The sequence below is a fragment of the Bos javanicus genome, chromosome X, assembly GCF_032452875.1.
Source record: "Bos javanicus breed banteng chromosome X, ARS-OSU_banteng_1.0, whole genome shotgun sequence".
NCBI lineage: Eukaryota > Metazoa > Chordata > Mammalia > Artiodactyla > Bovidae > Bos > Bos javanicus.
The window spans coordinates 21,191,754-21,215,990 of NC_083897.1; positions in this window are offsets into that span (position 1 = coordinate 21,191,754).

The window sequence follows — 24,237 nt, forward strand, 5'->3', positions numbered from 1 at the left end:
CAACTGAGCATGCTAACCTGAACTGGAGAGCCTACGGGCGGCCACTGTGGAGCACAGGCACTCTGAAGCCTGCAGGCCACAACTAGAGAGAAACTGGCGTGCCGCAACAAACACTCACGCTGCAATGAAAGATCCTACATGCTGCAGCTAACACCTGATGCAGCCGAAAATAAATAAATAAACATTTTAAAAATGATTTGAAATGGATGCTGGAAAATGATTACCATGGTAATGTTAGTTAATATCTCCATCCCCTTATATAATTATTGATACATGATATCATATGATAAATTTGTTTTTTTTCTTTCTGACTTACTTCACTTGGTATGATAATCTCTAGGTCAATCCATGTTGCTAAAAATAGTACTATTTCCTTCTTTTTTATAGCTGAATAGTATTCCATTATATATACATATATGCTTAGTCACTCAGTTCTGTCTGACTTTTTGCAACCTCATTGACTGTAGCCCACCAGGCACCTCTGTCCATGGGGATTCTCCAGGCAAGAATACTGGAGTGGGTTGGCATGCCCTCCTCCAGGGGATCTTCTCAACCCAGGGATCGAACCCAGGTCTCCCGTATTGCAGGCGGATTCTTTACCAGCTGAGCCACCAGGGAAGCCCATGAATACTGGAGTGGGTAGCCTATCCCTTCTCCAGGAATCGAACTGCAGTCTCCTGCATTGCAGGCAGATTCTTTACCAGTTGAGCTACCAGGGAAGCCTGAAAATATATATATATATATATATATATATTTGTGTGTGTGTGTGTGATATATCTCACACTTTCTTTATTATTGTTCTGCTGATGGACATTTAGGTTGTTTCCATGTCTTGGCTATTGTAAGCAGTGCTGTTATAAACAGTGGCGTGCATGTGTCTTTTTTAATTAGAGATTTTTCCAGATATAGCCCAGGAGTGGGATTGCTGGATCATATGGTAACTCTATTTTTAGTTTTTTGAGCACCTGCCATAACTGTTCTCCATTGTGGCTGTACCAATTTACCTTCCACTGACAGTGTAGGAGGGTTCCCTTCTCTCCTCACCCTCTTCAGTATTTATTATTTGTAGACTTCTTGATGATGGCCATTCTGACCAGTGTGAGGTGGTACCTCATTGTAGTTTTGATTTGCACTTCTCTAATAATTAGTGATGTTGAGCATCTTTTCATCTGCCTATTGGCCATGTCTTATTTAGAAAAATGTCAGTTTAGGAATTCTGCCCATTTTTTGATTGGGTTGTTTGGTTTTTTGTTTGAGCCGTATGAACTGCTTGTATATTTTAGACATTAACTCCTTGTTGGTCGCATCATTTGCATTTTCTTCCAGTCCATAAGTTGTCCTTTTGTTTTGTTTGTGGTTTCCTTTGCTGTGCAAAAGCTTATAAGTTTGATTAGGTCCCATTGGTTTATTTTTGCTTTTATTTCTATTACCTTGGGAGACTGACCTACGAAAACTGGCTCTGATTTATGTCAGAGAATGTTTTGCCTATGTTTTCTTCTAAGAGTCTTATGGTGTCCTGTCATATATTTAAGTCTTTGAGCCATTTTGAGTTTATTTTTGTGTATGATGTGAGGGTGTGTTCTAACTTCATTGATTTACATGCAGTTGTCCAGCTTTCCCAGCAGCACTTGCTGAAGAGACTGTCTTCTCTCCATTGTATATATTCTTGTTTCCTTTGTTGAAGATTAATTGACATAGGTGTATGGGTTTATTTCCGGGCTCCCTCTTCTGTCTCATTGATCCATATGACTGTTCCAAGATACTGTTTTTATTTACTTCAGATATATTCTCAGAAGTGGGCGCCACCTCATGAGAAGAGTTGACTCATTGGAAAAGACTCTGATGCTGGGAGGGATTGGGGGCAGGAGGAGAAGGGGACGACAGAGGATGAGATGGCTGGATGGCATCACCGACTTGATGCACATGAGTTTGGGTGAACTCCGGGAGTTGGTGATGGACAGGGAGGCTTGGCGTGCTGTGATTCGTGGAGTTGCAGAGAGTCGGACACGACTGAGCGACTGAACTGAACTGAACTGAATCATGTGGTAATTGTATTTTTAAATTTTTGAGGAACCTTCATACTGTTTTCCATAGGGACTGCATCAATTTACATTCCTATCAGTAGTGCACAGGGTTACCTTCTCTCCAGTCTTGTCATCAATTATTGATGAGGTTTTTTTTTTCTGTGAAATTAGTTCATGTACCTGAGATTATTACTTAATGCTAAAATGAGACAAGAATCAACATTGATTTAATTCTATTTCTTATTTTTACAGATGTAAGTTCAAAGAAACCTTATTCCTATAAGTAAGTATACTAGATTAGAAGGAAGAGTGAAGTTTTGTTCAAGCAATGTCACCTGATTTTTTAAAACTCTTTTCATGTTACACGACCCCAAATTACATAATGCTTATCATTAAAAACTTAAAAAATTGTGGCAAAATATATATCACAAAATTTACCATTGCAATCACTTAAGGTGTATAGTTAAGTGACATTAAGTATATTCACATTGTTGAGTGACCATCAGCACCATCCATTTCCAGAACTTTTTCATCTTCCACAGCTGAAACTCTATACACACTAACCACTAAATCTCCAATTCCCCCCTGCCCCTGGCAACCACCATTCTAGTTTCTGTCTCTATGAATTTGAATACCATAGGCACCTCAGATAAGTGGAACCACATGACATTTTTCATCTCGTGTCTGGCTTATTTCACTTAGAATAATGTCTTCAAGTTTCACCCATGTTGTTGCATGTGTCAGAACTTCTTTCCTTTTTAAGGCTGAATAATATTCCATTGTATAAAAAGAGCACATTTATTTATCCATTTTTCATCAGTGAACATCTGAGGTGCTCCTATCTTTGAAAAGTGTTAGTCGCTCAGTCATGTCTGACTCTTTGCAACCCTATAGACTGTAGCCTGCCAGGCTCCTCTATCTATGTTATTTCCCAGGCAAGAATACTGGAGTGGGTTGCCATTCCCTTCTCCAGGGGATCTTCCCAACCCAGGGATGGAATCCGGGTCTCTTGCATTGCAGGCAGATTCTTTAACATCTGAGCCATCAGGGAAGTCTTTTGGCTATGGTGAATAATGAGTGTACACATATCTGAGTCCTGCTTCTAGTTCTTTTGAGTTTAAACCCAGAATAGGAATTATTGGATCATATGGTAGTTCTATTTTTAAGTTTTTGAGGAAATGTCTTACTGTCTTCCACAGTGGCTGTACATTTTACATTCCCACCAGAAATGTACAAGAGTGCCATTTAAAAATCAGTTTAAGGATCAGTCAGGTGACAATGCAAGTAGGCCCTTCTGCAATTTTGTTAAAAGCTAAGAATTGGATACTACCTACTTGAAAAGAGACTTGTTACCTGGTATTGATTAGAGTCATCGGCTTTTTTTAACACTGGCACAGTTTTTCAAATTGACTGTTTTCCCCGAGGTGTTTACATTCCCGGGTGAATGCACCATAGTGAGAGTTACAGTGGGTAAAAGTTAGCTTTTCTTTGGTGAACGGAGAGAAGGTTTATGGTAAAAAGAGAGGGAGAAAGTAAAACTGGTTTGCTGCCCCCGCCATGGACACTTCCTCAAGCAGATAAGTTTTCAGAAAAGTACACAGTGAAATTGAGGATCTGGAACTTGGTTTCCTTAAAACTTCATGGAAGGACCTTCCCTGGTGGTCCAGTGGTTAAAGAATTCGCCTTGCAATGCAGGGGACACGGGTTCAGTCCCTGGTCGGGAAACTAAGATCACACATGCAGAGGGGCAACTCCTGAGCCCACCTGCCTCAACTAGAGAGTCCATGCACTGCATGGAAAGGTCTCACATGACGGAACGAAATCCCGTGTGTGGCAACTAGGACCTGAGACTGCCAAATAAATAAATATTAAAAAAAAAACACTTCATGGAGAGTCTTCATGTACTCCCGGAAAAATACAAGTCCTAGGTGGAAGACCAGTGGAATCTCTTTAAAGAAGGAGTAAGTGTAACTGGAAGAACTTGGAGAGACTGAGTAATATCCTAAGTCAGTGCTTCATAAACTGTAATGTGCATCAGAATCACCTGGGTGGGAAGGCTTATTGAGACGCAGATTGTTGAGAACCGCCAGTGGAGTTTCCAACTCAGTAGGTCTAGGTTGGGGCATGAGAATTTACATCACTCATAAGCTCCTGGTGATGCTGCCGTCAGTCCAGGCACCACACTGAGAACCACTGCTATAAGGTAAACCACCTAAAACTTAGGAGTCCATGCCCTTACCTCTATAAGTGACTGAGTCTTGCCTAGAGATTCTCCCACACTGTAGCAAATGAGTTTATGCACTTAATTGATGGTGGCAGTCTTTGGAAACTGCAGGGAAGAGGCTCAGCATTTATATTACTTGTTGTCTTGTACTATAGTCCCATTTCCCCACTGAAAGGTTTTTCTAAAGAGTTAGGGCTTACCTCTCTATCATCTATTGCAGATGCCCGATGACTATTTGTATTGAGCTTAATACCACAATTGTCTTCCAGTGAAACTGTTTGACTAATACACTTATTAATTTAGTATTTCCAACAGGAAAACCTGGACATCATTTCTTAGGGTTGAAGTATGTATTGTTTACCCTTTTGAGACAAATTCAGATATAATCAAGAACATAAAAAGAAATAATAAGATGTCATCAAAATCTAAAATTACACTTTAAGCAATAGCAGTGCATTAACTGGATCTGCCCTCTTTTTCTGTGACCATGTGGCAAATGGGCATACATATACAATGGGGATTTTACAAAAACATTTAAAATCTATTGGTGATACAGATATATAAAACTATGAGATGCAGAGGACAAAAAAGAATCAAGCATGTACCCTACCATCAAGAAGCTCCCAGTGTAGTAGGAAAAGGTACATTTGAACAGAAATATCTAGGGAAAGTGCCATAAGATAGAGAAGTGAAGGAGCCTAGGAGGTCTCAGAACGAAAGTATAAACTTCAGGCTAGACTTTGGAGAGTGTGGAACAGTCAGGGAAACTTCCAGGCAGACGGTGTCTTGTGAGGCAGGCCATGGAGGAGAAGTAGGAGCTGACTGTGGAGAATCGGGGTAAAGAGTGGGAAAAGAGGATTTCAGGCTGAAGGAACAAAGAGTAGGAACAAAGCCACTGAGGCAGGAAAGCATGAGAGCTCCAGGAGGAGAAGATAGGGGCTCCACATGATTGAGGACACAGCATATGAAATGAGTAGGGACCAAGGATAGGACCAGATTACATCAGGCCTTCAATGACAGACAAAGAAGTTGACGTTTATTCTGCAAACAATGGCAACCATTGATGGTGGGTGAGCAAGAAGTGGAATGATCAGAGATGTACTCCAAGAAGATTCATTTGAAGGGAATGCATAGGAGAGATGAAAAAGGATAGAGTCCAGTGGCAGGGAGACCAATTACAGTCTCTGGGACAAAGCAGAGAGGACAGATGATGCAAGGTTAAGAATAGACAAAATCCAGTGATTCATTCGGAAAAGGCAATGGCACCCCACTCCAGTACTCTTGCCTGGAAACTCCCATGGACGGAGGAACCTGGTGGGCTGCAGTCCATGGGGTCTCCAAGAGTCAGACACGACTGAGCGACTTCCCTTTCACTTTTCACTTTCATGCATTGGAGAAGGAAATGACAGCCCACTCCAGTGTTCTTGCCTGGAGAATCCCAGGGACCGGGGAGCCTGTTGGGCTGCCGTCTATGGGGTCGCACAGAGTTGGACACGACTGAAGCAACTTAGCAGCAGCACAGCAGCATTAATTCATTGGATGTGACAGGTGGAAGGAAAAGAGGAATCATATTATAATGCTGATGTTTTATGTCTGGGTGACTGGGTAAATGGCAGTGCCTGAAATTGGGAATTGTGGCAGTGCTAGCAGGCTTTGGTGGGAAAAGGTGGGAAAAGGTAAGCCGATTTTGAGGTCCCAGCCCACCATCCTTTGGGTTGTCTCACAGCAGTCAGTCAAAAGTGAGGCTCAGGCAAAGCACCAAAGTTGTATTGGGTTGGCCAATAAATTCGTTCAACTTTTCCCATACAGTAACGTAAGAGAAAAACCCGAACGAACTTTTTCACCAACCCAATAGATCAAGATTTCAGAAGTATGTCCATAAAGATGATAACTGAGGTGGGACATGGGAGGAGACTGTCATGACAGGAAAGGGAAGAGGTAGGTATGAGTCAAGGACTGACCCTTGAGAGACTCCGTACTTACCCTGTCAGTCTGCAAATTTTTGTTAGTGTCCCTACTTTGAGTTAGGCCATGTATTTAGTGGGGAGGAGGAGGGAGAGGAAGAGAGACGGAGACAAGAAAGGAGTGACAGAGAGGTGGGAAGATAAAGTGCCATGCAGTTTCGGTGAAGAGAGCATTTCAAGCTGGAGTTATTGCAAGAATGAATGGCTCCAGAAAGGCTGGAGAGGATGAAGCCTACTAAGAGTTCATTGGGTTTGCCAATGAGGTCTCAAGTGATCTCCATATAGTAGACAGACTTCTAAGATGACCCCAGTGATCTCTGCCTCCAGGATTTCATGCCCTTGTGTAAGCCCTTCCCTTTTTCTGAGTTGGACCTAGTGACTTGCTTCTAGCAAATAGAATACCTTTGAACAAACAAAATACAGTGAAAGTGATGGGATATGTGGCTTCCCAGGTGGCGCTAGTGGTAAAAAACCTGCTTGCCAATGCAGGAGACAAAAGAGACATGGGTTTGATCCCTGGGTCAGGAAGATTCCCTGGAGAAGGGCAGGGCAACTCACTCCAGTATTCTTGCCTGGATAATCCCATGGACAGAGGAGCCTGGTGGGCTACAGTCCATTGAGCTGCAAGAGTGAAGTGACTTAGCATGCATGCATGATGGGATATGACTTCTAAGATTAAGTTTAAAAAGACTGTGACTTTCATCTTACTGACATGCTTTCTCTCTGTTGTTCTCTCACTTGCTGAGGCTGATGTATCCAACTGCCATGTTGCAAGCAGTTCCGTGGAGTGGCCCACAGGGCAGGGAACTGGGGGTGGCCTCCGGCCAACAGCCAGCAAAAAACTGAGGCCCTCATTAATTCCGAGTCCATGAAGAACTGCATCCTGCCAACAATCACATGACTGAACTTGAAATTGAATCCTTCCCCAGTCAAGCTTCCAGAAGAGTGCAGCTCCAGAGACCCTGAGCCAGAGGCTCCAGTTATACCATGCCAATTTCCCAACCCACAGAAACTGTGAGAGAATAAACGTACGTTGTCTTAAGTCATTAAACTTTGGGCTAATTTGTGATGCAGTGATTGAGAACTAGCACACTGCATTTGAGTAGAGTGCTGAGGGTAGGAGCCAAATTACAAGGGATTAAGGAGCAGGGTTAAGAAATGCAGGAAGGAGATACAGACAAGTCTTCTTAAAGGGGCGATGGTGAAGGGAAGGAAGAAAGTGATAGTTACTACAAGCTGACTGTCAAATGGATAGAATTGATTAAAATATTATTCGGGACTATTAAGATGACACAGACTTACTGTAGCCTCAGGACTATTTGAGGTGACATTACTTCAACATGCTGAGATTTATGAGTCTTTACTGGTTAGTTCTTACCGCGGACCTACTAAGTAATAACAACCATCACCCTTCATACTTGGCTTTCAGTGTACTCTTGGTCACAGCCTTCTCATGTGAGAGCTGTGAATGTTCACTGCCTGTGAAGCTGACACCACCGAAGCAAGAGCCACTCGCTTCCTTGTAACTGGGTGAACTTGGTTCTTGTGACACAGTACTTACTGTTGGCCCAATAAAAACTGAACTAGACGGATGTGTCCATAAAGTACAAAGTTGATTCCACAAGCCTTGTGGATGCCAAAGGTATGTGGACTCCATGTGAGGTGTGGAGTCCTAATGGGGGGGGTGGGCAGGAAGGGGTGTCCCAGGGTGGCAGGCACACATCCTTACAAGCCAGGGTATTGAGAGCCGATTATCGTCACGCTCCTGAGAGTTAGGCTCAGCTTGATTATACAATTCACCCCCCTCTGCCAGCACAGAGGCCCCAGCTGTTGCTCTTAGCAAAGGACTGACAGTAACTGACACTTTATCATTTTTATGGGCAGAACACTTGGTACCAGCCATATCTCTGCCAGCTTTGGAAAGAAAACTCTCCCGAGAGTTCTGCTTCTCAGTGTCATCTGCAAAAGGCTGCAAGCAGAGCTCACCCATTCGTGGGTGTGCTTTGGCATGTGCCCATGAAGCTTGACTTTCAGAGTCTCCCTGATTGCCCCAGTTACTCCACATGGAATTCTTCAGGCAACCCAGTGTTCCAGGAAAGCTGTGCCAAAGCTACCAGTCAGCTCATCCGTCCCAGCCCACCCTGCTGTGCTTCCTACGGTGACTCCCAGTCTGCATTGACTTGGCAGGGCCCAAACGAAAATGCAGGGCCTCATCGAGTGGCTTTAGAAGGCCGACACCACACTCATGCACATGCTGGAATTCACAGCTTCTTGACTCTGGAGTAGGTGAACAAATGAAATGGGTGCTTATTCCTGCCCTAACGATTACTGGAGAACATTTTTCCTCCTCCTAAAACGTAATGATGGTGGTAAAATACAGTGCTTTCATTTATTTTTTTGTTCCTTTCATTTTGATCTTTTCATTAAAAAAAAAAAAAAGTGATTTTTCTCTTTGCCATACTAGGGTTTCCAAACTGCTGCTTACAAAGAGGTAAAAACGAGTGGATTAGTCACCAAGACCTATTCGCACAGATGCATCTTCACTTTGCAAGCAATAATAGCAGCAATAAAGACATGTTTCTCCCTCTGATTTAGCTTTCTTAGAACTGTAATATGTAACTAATAATTTACTTAAAAATAATTGTGTCTTCTTGGTAATGAGAGAGGTTTTATCTCCCATCCCTACCCCCAGACTATGCACCAAGTGAGGGGGAAGACAGTGAAGACATCTGCGGTTTCGTCTACAGGGTATTACTAATTTATCACTATTAATGTTTGTTTACATGGATAGTGCCTCTCATCTTCTGTTTCCATACCGAGTGTTGTCATCATTTATTTATGTATCACTTAACAGACACTTACATAGCACATACTCTGTACCAGTCACTGTTCTAAGTACTTTACAAATATGGGCACATTTCCTCTTCCTAACAACCCCTTGGTCTAGTGGTTAGGATTCAGCACTCTCACCACCACGGTCCAGGTTTGATTCCTGGTCAGGGAAGTGTTTCTTCTTCCTCTCCCCCTGCCACCTACCAACCTCCCTGGCAGGACAATACAACAACCCCATGAGGCAGATACTCTTCCCATATTATTCCTGTTCCAGAGATGAAGACACCGGAGCACAGAGGTGAGGAACCTGCACTCAGTTCCACAGCCGGAAATGGTGGGGCCGAGATCCATCGCAGGCAGTCCCTGCTCATGCCTAGGTCACTCTGCTGTCTCTATGAGTCACTTTATTAGTTTGGCTTCTGGAGGCTTTCAAAGGGCTATTTTAAGTCATATCAAACTGCCAACCAAACACTGTGCCAGAGCACCGAGTAAACAGAAATGATGACAACACAGTCCATTCTTGGTAAATGACTTTCAGCTCAAGGTTGGGCCCCCAGGGGCCAGGGATGGTTTGTCTGTGAAACTTGGGCTCCTTGGGAACTCTGAAGGGTGCTCCAATGCCTTCTTTTTCCATCTAGTGAACTTTTACTTGTCTTTCAAGATGTAGTTCAAATGTCCCTTCCTTTGGACACAGCCCCTGAAATCCAGGTAAGCAGGACACACTGATGATGGAAGAGCTGAGGCAGTCTGAGAGAACACTCTGAGGTAAATTATGCCAAAAGTGAAAGTGAAATGGCTCAGTCGTGTCCGACTCTTTGCAACCCATAGACTATAGCCTACCACGTTCCTCCGTCCATGGGTTTTTGCAGGCAAGAGTACTGGAGCTGATTACCATTTCCTTCTTCAGAGGATCTTCCTAACCCAGGGATCGAGCCCGGGTCTCCCACATTGTAGGCAGACGCTTTACCATCTGAGCCACCAGCGAAGTCCTAAATTATGCCCAAGGCTGAGCTTTAACAAGCTGCCAGTGAAGTGGAGTACTTGCAAACATTTCTACAGTGTGTGCGCTCTCTCTCTGTATATTTACTGGCTTAATCCTCACAACAACCTTGTAATATAGGTATTTTTCTTATTTCTATTTTATAAATGAGGAAACCAAGAGTCAGAGGTTAAGTAGCTTGTCCAAGATCACACATCTGGTGAGTGGTAGAGCCATGGTTCAAACCAACATGGGCAGTTTGGTTCCAGTTACCACACACTTCACCACCCCAGGATACTACCTGTGTGGCAAAGCCAGATCCATGTAAAGAGCTAAGGCAACTATTAGAAGGAAAGCTCGAGAATCTCCCGTAACATAGGCCTCTGGGCAGAACCATCTGTCATCATTGCAAGGCATTTTGCAGCTTCCCACAGAGCAGTCTCCATGATCAGGTTGGCGTAGAGTTATAAGCATGGTCTCCTGTAGGGAGAAAAACAAATTGAGGCTTTGAGGGGAGAAAAAAGGAAATATTTTCCCTGAGTATTTACTTTTTTGCCCTACAAATTTAGAACCACATTCATTCATTCAACAACTCTTCAGGGAGTGCCCACCTTGCACAAAGCACTCTTTCAGCCCTGCAAACAAAAGCAAGCAAAATTCCTGCTTTTGTGGTTCTGTTCTGAATTTTTCTATTTCATTCCAACAACTCTCAACTCTAAATGTACCAAAACATACTAATCTTATGAGCAAATAAACACATACACATACTTGTCATTAATTTGATAGTCAGCTGTCAACTTGATGCTTATCACCCCTGAATGCTTTGGTGTATTTTCCTACAAAGAAAAATGGTCTCCTATATAACCACAATACAGTCATTCAACCCAGGAGGTTAACGCTGATGCATCACTAAACCCCAAGTTTCTCCACAGTCACCAACAATGAATGTCCTTTATAGCAAAGGGATCCAATCCAGGATCATGAGTAGCATTTAATTGTCTTGTCTTTTTAGTCTCCTTCAGTCTGGAATGGTTCCTCAGTCCTTCCTTGTTTTTCATGATCTTGACATTTTTGAAGACGACACACCCTTTCTTTTATAGAGTGTCCCTTAGTTTCCGTTTATCTGAGGTTTCCTCATGATTAGATTCCAGTTCTGCGTCTTTTGTAGGCATAGCACAGAAGCGATGCTATGTTCTCATTGCCTCCTATCAGGTGGCCCATGATTTCAATTTGTCCCATTACTAAGGCTGTTCACTTTGATCACTTCATTAAGGTGGCAGGATTTGCCAGCCTTCTGCACAGTAAAATTATTCCCTTTGTAATTAATAAGTATTCTGTGGGGAGGGGAGGTACTCTGAGACTATGTCAATATCCCACTCCTCATCAACTTTCACCCACTAATTTTAGCGTCCATTGATGTTTCTTGCTAAATTAATTATTACTATGACGGTTGCCAAATGGTGATTTTTTTTCTAATTCAGTCATCCCTTAAACATTTATTAGCTGATTTTTTATGCAAGGAGAAGCTTTTTCTTCTCCTTGTTTACTTATTTATTTAAAGATGGACCTATAGGTTTCTATGTTTCAGTAGGATTTTACAAATCTTTCTTCCCTGGCTATTCTCAAATCTATTATGTAATCTTACATTTTTCCCTTTGGCAGAATGTGGAGCAGACAGTAATTGAAAAATTAAGCGTGTTCTAAGAGACCTTGTCAGCCTCTCCAAGCTACAGAACCTGATTGCACACGGCTGACCTCATTGTGACATAAGGATTTTAATGAAAATCCTTAAGATAATGATAGCTAGCTTTATTGTACACTTAAACCATGTGCTAAGTTGTTTACACGCACTATTTGAATTCACCAATAATACAACTCTGTGAAGCAGGTTTTATCATCATCTACAATTTACATATAAAGGAATCAAGGCATTGAGAAGTTTTTTTACTTGCCCAAAGACACACAGACTGTGCATGTCAAAGTAAGGACCTCGATGTGTATAAATCCTAAAGCTTTGCCACTAACCACTTGGCTCTCCTATCCCCAATTCACCTTCTGCAAACACGGAAGTCCCTGAGACCTGCCTGAGTTATAACTTTCCATTTGCTCCTCATTTTTATTTGTTCTCTGGGCCAAACTCCCAGCCTCTTAGCAATCTGTCCTTGGAGTATGACTTTCTTAAATCCTCCATGGGGACTGAAATTAAGCCAGTTTGCTAGATAAAAACAGAGATTGTCAAACTCCAGGTGTGAAAAGTCAGCAGGCTTCAGAGACACGGAATTCGATGATGAAATAAAAATAAATGATAAACAAATATAAATAAACAAATAAAAATAAAATGAACAAAAAAATCCAATATCCCCTCTCACTCCCAATGTTAGCTTTAAGACCTAAAATTCTGGTGCTTAGATTTAAATTTCCCAGCAAATGTTCCAGTCAGAGTGGGGCATGGCAGTGAGATAGGCTGAGTGGTGATATTCCCTTCCCTGCCAGTGTCTTTGCTGAGCTTCGATACTTTAGGCTGCTTGGGGTTAAGCCCCAGAGATTGGACAGTTTGCAATTAATGCTAAAAGTCTGAGGCATTGAGGTGAACACACAGCAAGCCTTCACTGAGTGTGATTGTGGCACTGCTGTGTGGGGCCCTCTGTGTCCAACTCCTACTCCTGTTCATTCATTCATTCATCAAATATTTATTAAGCATCACTGTCCAGGTGGTGTAGTACAAGGTGAAGAAAAGCCTCCATCACAGAATTCAGAGTCATCTCTTGGAGATGGGAGCAAGTGGGATTACAGAAGGATGACCAGTGCTAAGGAAATACAAGGGCTTCCCAAGTGGCTCTAGTGGTAAAGAACCCACCTGCCAATGCAGGAGACTTAAGAGATGCGGGTTCGATGCCTGGGTGGGGAAGATGCCCTCCTGGAGGTGGGCATGGCAACCCACTCCAATATTCTTACCTGGAGAATCCCATGGACAGAGGAGCCTGGCAGGCTACAGTCCATGGGATCGCTAAGAGTTGGACATGGTTGAAGCAACTTAGCATGCACGCTGCTGCTACTGCTACTGCTAAGTCACCCCAGTCGTGTCCGACTCTACGCAACCCCATAGACGGCAGCCCATCAGGCTCCACTGTCCCTGGGATTCTCCAGGAAAGAACACTGGAGTGGGTTAGCATGCATGCAAGGGAATACAAATACCACCCCTTGTTCAACAACTAGTCTCCAAACACTACTCTTCCCAAATGTCCCACAGCGGTATGTGTTCCTGCATGCATTCCTGGATTCGATGAAGGACTATTTACTGACAATCCGCTCTGTGCTAGGCCCCAGAAGCAGGGAGAAGAACCGCAGCCCTTCGAGAACTCTCTGTCCTGCCCAGGAAATGATCAAGCAATGGGACAATGACAGTCCCTGGTGGGAGGTCCATAGCCTTCAGGAAGCAGAGAGCAGGAACTCCCACCTAGTCTGGATGAGACTTAGGGAGGGTAAAGGAGGCTCTGAAGACTTCCCAGAAGTGGCTTGGAAGTTGTGAGGGGAAGTCCACCAGCCACCGGATCAAAGGGGAATTGGGTTTTCATGAGACTCAGGAGGTCTGGAGAGCAAGACAGCAGGCAAGACGAGAGCTGGAGCTGTGGGGCTCGGGGAAGATGGGGCCCCAGAGCACACGGGTGCAGCCCAACTGATGGAGACCGGCTGCCACCTGAGGAAGGGAGACTCTTGAGAGCACATCTGGAAAAGCAGGGAAAGGGGAGAGGCCCCCAAACTGTCATTGCCAAGGGCCAATCTCAACCCTAGGTTTCCTGGCCAGCTAACCAACTCAAAGGGGCATTGAGTAACCTGTGAGGAATCAAAATGTGGTTCTAGTTACTGCAAGTTTTCACCAGATTCCCCTTACTCAATTGGAAAAAATGTAACAGCTCCTGTCCCAGCTCAGTGGAGTCCTAAAGGGGAGATTGTGAACACATGCACACACACTTCTTGCTCACCTTACTTATCTCTCTCCTCATTGTTTGCACAGGCTGTGCAACTTTCTAGGGGCAGCTACTGGCCAGGCCTCTGGCTGGTGACCACATTTGTCATGGCCTTGGCTGTCAGCCCAAAAGTAGAAACCACAAAATTCATGGCTTAGGGCAGTTTACTAGAAACACTGACTCACTTTATTTCATTTAAAAGATATTAAGAGGCCTCTGAGGAAATAGTCCTTCAAGCCTGCTGTGACCTGCTTCTAACTGTAGCCTCTGGGTCCACAAGCTTGCTGTAGCCAGCAGCCTCGGGCTGTCTTTCCCCGTGACTGTCCTGAGGTCCTCAGCACTCTGTGGCCCTGTCACCCTGGGAGCTACGGAAGGAGGAGTCTGCAGAGGGAGGTGGGGTCCAGATGGGAACTTCACCTTAAGAGCCCAACCTTGCAGCGCAAAGGAAATGCAGCGCTGTGTGACGTCAAGTCCATTGGCAGACCTGGTAGATCTTGGCTTCACTGCTTTCCACCTTTGCGACCTTAGGCGTGTCACACGAGCTCGCTGACCTCAGCTTTCTCTCCAGTAAAATGAGATGAAGCCAATTTTGAAGGCTTTGGGGAATGTTAAACAAGGTTGATGTAAAAGCCCTCTGGAAATTGGGAAATATATGTATTTCTGTTTTCATTTTTCTCTCTGCCCAAAGGAAAGACCTGAGACACCCAACTGGTTACCTGCTCAAGGCAGAATGGCAACAGGAATGGATGGAGAGAGAGACAGGATGCCAGTGCTCTGGGCAGAGAACAGGCTTGCCTGGCAGAACTGGCAATTGGCCAAGCTAACTTCAGAACCACAGTCTCCTGGTGACCTTATGAGGGCAGCCTGATTCTCCCAGGCTGCCCTCTGAGAGTGTGTGGGTATCCATGAGATCTACTACCTGGAATCACCCTACTGTGCTCAGTACTCAGGACTGCTTTCCTCCAAGAATGCAACATACAGTCAAGATTGGTATCAACTTTCAACTCATGCCATTCCTGTGCTGTGCTTAGTCGCTTAGTCGTGTCGACTCTTTGCAGCCCCATGGACTGTAGCCCACCAGGCTCCTCTGTCCACTAGATTCTCTAGGCAAGAATACTGGAGTAGGTTGCCATGCTGTCCTCCAGGCGATCTTCCCAACCCAGGGATCGAACCCAAGTCTCCCGCATTGCAGGTGGATTCTTTACCATCTGAGCCACCAGGGAAGTCCTGTAGGGAAGAACAATTATGATTAACCCCGTTTTACAGACGAAGGGGAGCCTAGAGAGGTTTGAGGACAGGCTCAAAGTCACACTCAATGGTCTTTACTCCAGTATCCCAACGATGTTTTCAAGATGTATTTATTCACTCAACACATATTTATTGAACACCTACAAATAGCTAGACTTGTTCTGGGGGGAAGGGGGTGCATAGATGAATAACAACAACAAAAGCCACCAAGATTCCTGCCCTTAGAGAATATGTATATCCTAAAGAGGGGAGAAAACAAATTAACTTACAAAGAAATGTATAAGGCAAGCCAATTTCCCATAAAAGTAGATGTTAGAAAGACAATAAAAGAGGAAAGATCTTTCAGACGAGAAGGAGGTGGAGGTGGAGGAGAAGGTTTTTGAGTTGTAACCACCAGATAGATGAGACGAGTTTCCAGGCAGAGGGAGAAGAGGAACAGTTTCCACAAAAAGAACCGACTTGAGGTTGCCAAGTGGGAGGGGAGGTTGGCGGAGGGGTGGATTGGGAGTTTGGGATTAGCAGACGCAAGCTACAAGATACAGGATGGATAAACAACAAGGTCCTACTATGTAGCACAGGGAACTGTATTCGATGTCCTGTGATAAACCATCATAGAAATGAATACAAAAAAGCATGTAAAAAATTTTTTTAAGGCAACAGTACCAAGATGGTGTGCTATGGGCAGAAAAGTACTCTTCTGAGATTGTTGTCTAATATTCTTTCACTTAGAGGCACCAAGTTTAACTCAAGGTTTGAGGGACATAAAACATTGCCCATCCATTTATACTTTTGCCAGTAAAATGTTTTCAAAACAGAAAAGTTTGTAAAAAAAATAAATAACTTTTCTTTCAGTTAGGAAAAAAGAAGTACCTCTCACAGGAGGAGATTGTGCTCTGATTGGAGCTGACAACCCTGGAGGTGGAGCAAGGTGGGTAGATTCAGGGTTCACTGATGTGTTGAGGAGGGAGTAGTGAAAAGTGAAGAATCAAGGTTTGGAAGAACTAGGGGCGGGGGAGGAGAAATCCGATAAAGAAATAGGTTGGTGGGGGCAGGTAGGGGTGTGCTGTGGGACCCATGAGTTGGAATAGGCCATGTTAAATTTGAGATATCTATTCTAGGCACTGGAGGTTCATTGAGGGAGAAGAGTACACAGTCTCTGCCTTCATTTCAGCTGTGGTCTATAGCTGCTCGTAGCAACACAGGTCTCCAAAAGGCGGGTCTTAACTGGGGCCCGTGGATATGCTTGAGAGAAGTCTGTGCACCTCCTAAAATCCTGTCCCTAAATGTCCCTCCACCTGATTCCTTTTGGGATTGTGATCAAAATTATGGATTTCTTCAGGAAAAAAGGAGACACACATACTTACACAGGAGAGCTTATACTCCCTGCTGTAAGGCTGATATCATGAGGCTATTGAACTCCATGCAGAGCCCCGCCTCTATTCAGTGATTTCTTACCTCTGTGCCTTTGGTCATGAAGTCCCAGCCAGCCAGAAGGACTTCTTTTCATCTCAGGTCCTGGTGCTTAACTAACTTCTGATCATAAAGATAAAGTCTTAACTAACTTCAGATCATTCTTATCTCTGTGCCTTTTTCCATGAATGAGAAATACAGACCCGGTCCAGGCCCTCCTTGAACTAGTGGTCTAGCACCAGGGAATACAGATGCCAAATAAGAAATGACTATAAAGTGGGGCGACTGCCATGAAGGAGAAGTGCAGGGTGCTGGGGGACAGAGAAATCTAGTCACGAGTTCTGGTGGCGGAGTCATCACGGGAGAGCTCCTGGAAGCAGTAATCTTGACAACAAGAACTGAAAGTAGAAAAGGCTTGGGGCAGGTGGGTAGGGACACAGGGAAGGAGAGAGTGTGTCTGGCAAGGAGACAGATAGTCTAAAGGCCTGGGGTGAGAGGATGTGGAGCATAAGGGGAAATACTGGGAATAGGGCCTCGTGTGTCTAGTGAAGCTTCAATGGGAAGACAGTGAGAGGTTTTTAGTGGGACAGGACGTGATCAGATTGGTGCTGGGGAAAGAGCACTGACTGTGGAGTGCAGCATGGATGGGGTAGGGGTCCAGAGGAGAGCAGGCGGCCCTGTTCCTGCTGTAACCACCCCAGGGATAGGTGGGCATGCAGGAGAAGAAACCTGTCGCTTCCTTCCTCCCTTTTCCACCTTAAGCCCATGTTGAAACCACAATCATTTCTACCAATAGAAAGTGGCTTATTTTCCTCTGCCAGGAGGCCAAGATTCTTGCCTATAGCCCTTTGGGCATCTGATAGAAATACGTCCTTGCTTGGCAGAAAAGAAGATGTGTTGAGACCACATCTCTCTTCAGAACCCCCTAAACCTGACATTCCAAATAGCTTGGCAGCACTTACTGCTTCGAGTGATGAGCAGTGTAGGACTGGCAAGTCCCAGTAGGGCATTCTCAGGCCACACTTTCATCAGCCTGGCAGGAGGAAGACAAATGTGATGCTTCTGGGGTGGGGCGGGGTGTTGAGGGGGCCACAGAGAGAGAGAGAGAGAGAGCTTGGATCGTCTCAAGTGGACACAAGGGATCTGTTTCAAGACTGGGAGGTATAGGGAGAATGTAGCATTTGATCCTGGTTTATAATTAACTGGTAGAGTAGTTATAGGGGTAGATTTTGGAGACAATAGTGCTTTCAATATCCTTCTGTCATTGCCTGTGCTTTAGGGCTTCTTCGTGTCCAAAGATTGGAGGCCCTGTCCAGAACATGCTCAGGGCCTTGGAAATACTTTATGGGATCACATCCCTCTACCCTATGCATGGTATAGGTTTTGAACACAGGCTCAAGAGTCAGACTACCTAAATGCAAAATGTGAGACTGCTACTTAGCGAGGTGACATGGGTTAAAACAACTTCTGTCAGCCTCTGTTTACCCACTGGAAAATAAGGAAGCTAATATTACCAACCTCACAATATTATTGTGAGGGTGAAATAGGATGGCACATGCCAAGTATCTGACATCACGTTAATAATAGGTGTTGAATACTTTCTATTATCTGTCACCAAACCATTTGGCAATTCAAACTCCTTCCCCTCCCCGACCCTCAATATCTATTATCTTACTTCTTATGCTACAAACAAACCCTTTTAGAGACTTCCTTAAATTCTCTGGAATAAAGAGGCTCAAACAAGATTAGCCTAAAACACAATGTTTGAAGCTATGAAAGAATTGATTTGTTTTCTGTGATTGATTTTGCTCAGTATTAAGTATCCTGCAATCTAAGGAAACACGAAAACATGGAGAAAAAAGAGAAGATCAAATTTTAAAGTTTGGATCGTAATGCCAAAAAGGAGTCAACATTTAAAAAGAAAAACCCAGTACCATTCACAAGGAAACCAGAAAGCACAAACACTAACAATGGTTGTGTCTCAGTGATGAAGCTGTAGGTGTTTTCTTTTTTCAACAAATCTGTATCTTCTTTTTCCTTTAAGGAACTTATATTACTTATGCACATCTTTTAAATTATAAGGAAACAGAGGAAAAAAGCAGTGCAAATGCTGTCTTAAACTTCAATCTGAATGTTCATTGCAGTGCAAAATAAGCTAGTTACAGCTTCAAAAAATGAACTAGTTTAATTCATGCTGTTTGTTCACTGAGAGTTAATTTAATATACTTATCCTAGAAAATAATGCATTATTCAGCTTAATCAATATTCATTTGTTCTTTGCATAATCATATTTGCAAAAGCATTTATTAACAATGTGCCTGCAGACTCACAGGGAAAGGCCATGCTATAAGTGGGGTAAAATTTTTGAAATAAAAGAAAAACAATGAAATTTACCAACATTAGGGAAATGATTGATTCTAACATGCTGCAGGTTTTCATTTAAAATACAGCCAGGAATCTTTTGTATATGTGTTTTCATTGGAAGCAGCAATAGATACACTGTCAAATTAATGAATATCATGTTAATTCAGAAGGAAATTAAATCTGGGTTGTTATTGAATAGCTGGCATATTGGTGCACGTGACACCGGCTCTTTCTACATAACCTCAACTGACTGGAACTGTCAGTGCTATGGATATTTGCAAATGTTTGTCCTTGTGTAGCTAAGAAATACGTATTTTTCTATTTAAGTCAGGATGCATAATGTGATATAGACACAGATAAAGACTCATGTTAGGTTTTTCAAACATCAGGATTTGAAAAATGTCACCTTTTAGGAATAAAGAGAAGCTTCCTATGATTGAGCTCTATTTGCATTGTTAAATTTTTCTTTGAGTATATTTATTAGACCTTGATTATTATTTTTCATTGACTTATTTTACATGATTTTTTTCAGAGTTCAAACTTTCAAGAAAAGTATAGGAAGCTGAATTCAGAGAATTATTGACTAGTCTCCATATGACACTCAGGACAATACACCCTTTGGAGAATGGGTACTATTACAGTGGTACTTTTATTTCCATTTTGTTAGTATTTTTTTAGCTGAAATATAGTTGCAATTAAAAAAAAAAAAAAAGGCAAACAGCTATTAACACTATTTCCAGGTAGGTTGGAAACTTTCAGGAAAATACAGCTTTGGGGCAGGGGTTGGCTTCCCTGGTAGTTCAGTTGGTAAAGAATCCGCCTGCAATGCAGGAGACCCTGGTTCGATTCCTGGGTCAGGAAGATCCCTGGAGAAGGGATAGGCTACCAACTGCAGTATTCTTGGGCTTTCCTGGTGGTTCAGCTGGTAAAGAATCCACCTGCAATGTGGGAGACCTGCGTTCAATCCCTGGGTTGGAAGATCCCCTGGAGAAGGGAAAGGCTACCCACTCCAGTATTCTAGCCTGGAGAATCACAGTCCATGGGGTCACAAAGAGTCGGACACCACTGAACGACTTTCACTTGGAATGCTCAGTCGCTTCAGTCATGTCCAACTCTTTGAGACCCCATGGACTGTAGCCCATGAGGCTCCTCTGTCTATGGGGTTCTCCGGGCAAGAATACTGGAGTGGTTTGCCATTTCCTCCTCCAGGGGATCTTCCGGACCCAAGGATTGAACTGGTATCTCTTGCGTCTCCTGAGGTTGAGGGAGCGAGGGTTAACACTAATAAAGAGAACTGACCCTGAAGAATTTTACATGGTTCTTTCCATGACATACAACTTAAACATTATTTTATCCTAAGGAGAAGTGTCTAAAGACTTAAATTCCATTAGTTTTTAGAAATAGCTATAAGAAAAAGGTGCCTACTAGTAGTAAGATAAAACTCCACAAATGAGGGGACAAGTTAAGGAGAAAAAATACTACTAAGAAAATTTTCAGAACTTCCCCAGTGGTCCAGTGGTTAAGACTCCATGTTTCCAATGCAGCGGGCACGGGTTCAATCCCTGGTCGGAGAATTAAGATCCCACAAGCCACTCAGTGTGGCCAAGAAATAGGTAAAAATAAAAATAATTTTTCATTCAAAAAAATAGAATTTTCACTGTCAGAATGGTCTTGGATATCTTCCAAGTATAGGTGGATCTTATTTAAACACAACTCCTTAGTGGAATATACTTACAGAAGTAACAAAATATAGTAATAATCCTTCAGCCAGCATCTGATGTCTCACTATTCAAAAAAATATGGTGTCTTCTCCCTACTGAACTTTAAAGGGTATTGAGCAAACATTGCAACTCCTGGCAGCCTTGAACAGGGTGATTAAATAAACAAACAGTGAAGGGATTTCCTATAAGACAAACCCTTCTACAGAAGGGGCAGCTAAATGCTTTGAGTTTTCAAAGAAAATATTTATCTAGGGAGAGGTGAGCAATGGAATACATCTAACACTAAGGTAACACACAGGACATGCTTCCTTGTTCAGATGTAATCAGAGCAGCATTTCTAATCGTTTGCTATAAAAGGACAATTTATCTTAAATTATGGGAATTTTGAAAGCCTCGCCACATTTTTTATTGTGGCTTAAAAAAAAAAAAACAAGCAAACACCTTTTCCCATTCTAAAATATGATTTGTGTAACTTCTTAATGGCCAGAGAACCCTCATGAAAACAGCTCTAACTTTATGACAGAGGTTGATGAGGGCAACATGGTATAATTTACAAAACCAGACATCAGAGTCCACGTTTCTGGAAGACATCAGCTCAGTAAAGACAAGCACATCTGTGCCTAACAGGCTAGGTCCCAGCTTGCCACAGCCACCTACCGGGGCCACCTCTCTGTTCAATCCAGTCAATGCCAGATCTATCATTTTTATCAGTTGACAAGCTTGACAATGATTTCTCAAAACTTAAATATCATATTCAAATGTAGATGTAGATGCAAGCTTTCTTTAACGAACCCAAGAAAAATGTTTACTGTTCCTAAATTCTGTATCAAACTTGGAGGCTTCTCAGCTTGTAGTTTTACAAATGATCCTTAATATCATGGGCGCTTGTGGGGACCCACTTTCCCCCTCCACCAGCACAGTCAGGAGTTTGTTAAAGAAAAACTTTATTTGCATATCCTGCCAGATTGGCCCAGGCAAAATGTAGTTTACAACCCAACTCCAGGTCCTAGCGTGGTGAATTTCATTTTTAAGGATGCATGCCTAATTTACAGATGCCCATTGGTCAGGGTTCATCTGGCCGATCGGGGGCACTATCTTCACGCAAGAGAGACCTTTCCCAGTTGAGGAAGACATTGTATTGGGGAGAGATCATCTCAGAGATAAAAAGGGTCCTATAGGACACGGTGTTAGTTACTCAGGTGCCAGAAAGCTCACCTCATAATCCGGCTGTAGACTCCCGAAGGCTGCAGCTGGATAAACGAAGCTGCTCTGTCATTTCCTTAAACAACAATAAACAGTCTTTCAAATCCAAGGGGAAACAGCACTATAAAGGACCATGAGGAACGTCTTCCATGTCACCTAGAGGCGTTTTTCACTTTTTCACTCTTATGCCAATTTCTTGCCTAAGCGAAGAACTACCATGTTATGTTTACAAACACGCTCGTTAAACCAGGAGATCTTTTAGATTAATTACCCTGTGATCTAACCATTGCTATGGTACTGCCACTGTATGCAAAGGTGTAGTCACAGCTCATCTTTGCCCCCACTTCTGGTTGAGCTCAGAGTTACCCTTTATTTAGCAAAAATGCCAAAAAGGAAGCTTTTTGTCAAAAGGAAACTTGTCATTTCCTATCCCCATTCCACTCCCACCAATATTGCAATGGTATACTGTGATTCATGCATTTATTGCACCTGTATATCTCTAATAAGGCTGCATTTCTTAAGTGGCTGGCTGCAGGAATGAGTTTCTAAAACTATGAATTTGCTTAAAACAGTAACATAAAGTCGCATAAGATTGGGTCTTTCCTAGTGTTCCAGTGACTAAGACTCAGCTCTCAATGCAGGGGCCCGGGTTCGATCCTTGGTCAGGGAACTAGATCCCACATGATACAACTAAAGATCCTGCATGCTGCAACTGAGACTTGATGCAGCCAAATAAATAAATATTTTAATAAGTCATATAACATCTAACAATGCCACTCTCAGTCTTTAAAAACTAGCCATCCCAAAGACTCTGCCTCCAAAATCCTATCAATGCAATAAGAAACATATACCTGTGTTCAAATTAAGCCATTCATTTCAAACTCTTTCTAATAGGAAAATTTCCAAACTATACAAGTAAAGAAAATAGCACAGGGAAGCCCCATTGACCCAGGCTGAGCAGGAACTATGGTTTTTGCCACACTCACTTCGTCTCCTTACCTCCTGTGTTTGGGCTGCATAATGTAAAAGCAAATTCCAGAATTGTGTCATTTTACCTTTGTGACTTTGGGATACCTTTTTAAAAATATGTAGGCTTTTTCTTGGATAACCAGAATGCCATTTTGAAAATATAGCCGATATAATTAATGACAATCTCTTGTCATCATGTAATACCCAATTCATACTCACATTTCTCAGATTTCCTCAAAATCCAAACCACTCCATTTAATCATTCCTCTATGGGAGCAAGGAAGAGCACTGGGTTAGAGCTCCTTACCAAGTTTTCTATACTGAACAACCCTTCTAGTCTACACCCCAGGGCTCCACACTTGGTGGGGGCTCAGTCAATGTTTGTTGAATCTGGCCTTTCTCCTGTTTGAGGAAAGAAATCAAAAGTGACACAAGGAAAGGTAGTTTTTCCAGGGCAGCTGCAGCTCCCGGAATTGAAGCCTGAGAAAGCTGCTATTGATTTCTGCAGCCTTCTCCCCAAGCACAGTAATTCTCCGAGTGAATATTGCAGGCATATTGAAAAGGCCACCTTCCTAGCTGTCTCTGTTCTCTGTTCACTGTGTGCATCTGCAGTTAATTGAGAGGCTGATTAAAGAATCAACTAACCCAAATTGAGTGGTTTTGTTGTCTCCTTTTTCATTTGATTCAGCTATAAAAGATTAAGTAAATGCATTTCCCCTCCCTCCCAAAGGTGCAAAATCTCGAACGCATGCCAGTTAACTGTTCTCTCCTATGACTAATTGATGTTTTGCACTCACAGCCTTGAAAAATAATCCTTTCCATGCCCAGCGATGGTTGTAATGAGATATATAATGCTGACAGCTTGAGCCCTCGCGAAGGTATGGAACTCAGCGTGTAAATAATTGTGTCTGCAATTTAAAAATTTCCTATAAACGGTGCACTGTTTGGGATGGAGGCTGGGCTTGCCAGTACTTGGCCAGCTGTGCCCAAAGGTGCAGCTCAGCCACTGTTTGGCCCCAGAGCCTTTAAGCAGCCATGTGGAACCTGGGGCTACTGTGTCAGTCAACTGGCACCCAGCACCATGCTTGGCAAATGGGGATTAGTCAACAAAAGTCTGTAGAAAGAATAAATGAATGAGTGAATGGACACAAAAAGAAACCAACCTTAGCACAACAAACGTTTATTTCTCACCAAAAATAGAAAAAGCAAAACTAAATCAGCTCACTCCCAGATGAGCAGGCTGGAGGCTGGCCGCTCCGGGGTCTCTAACTGAGCTCAATCTTATGTACAATGAGCAAAGCCTATTGGTTGATTCATTTCAAATGTTTTTG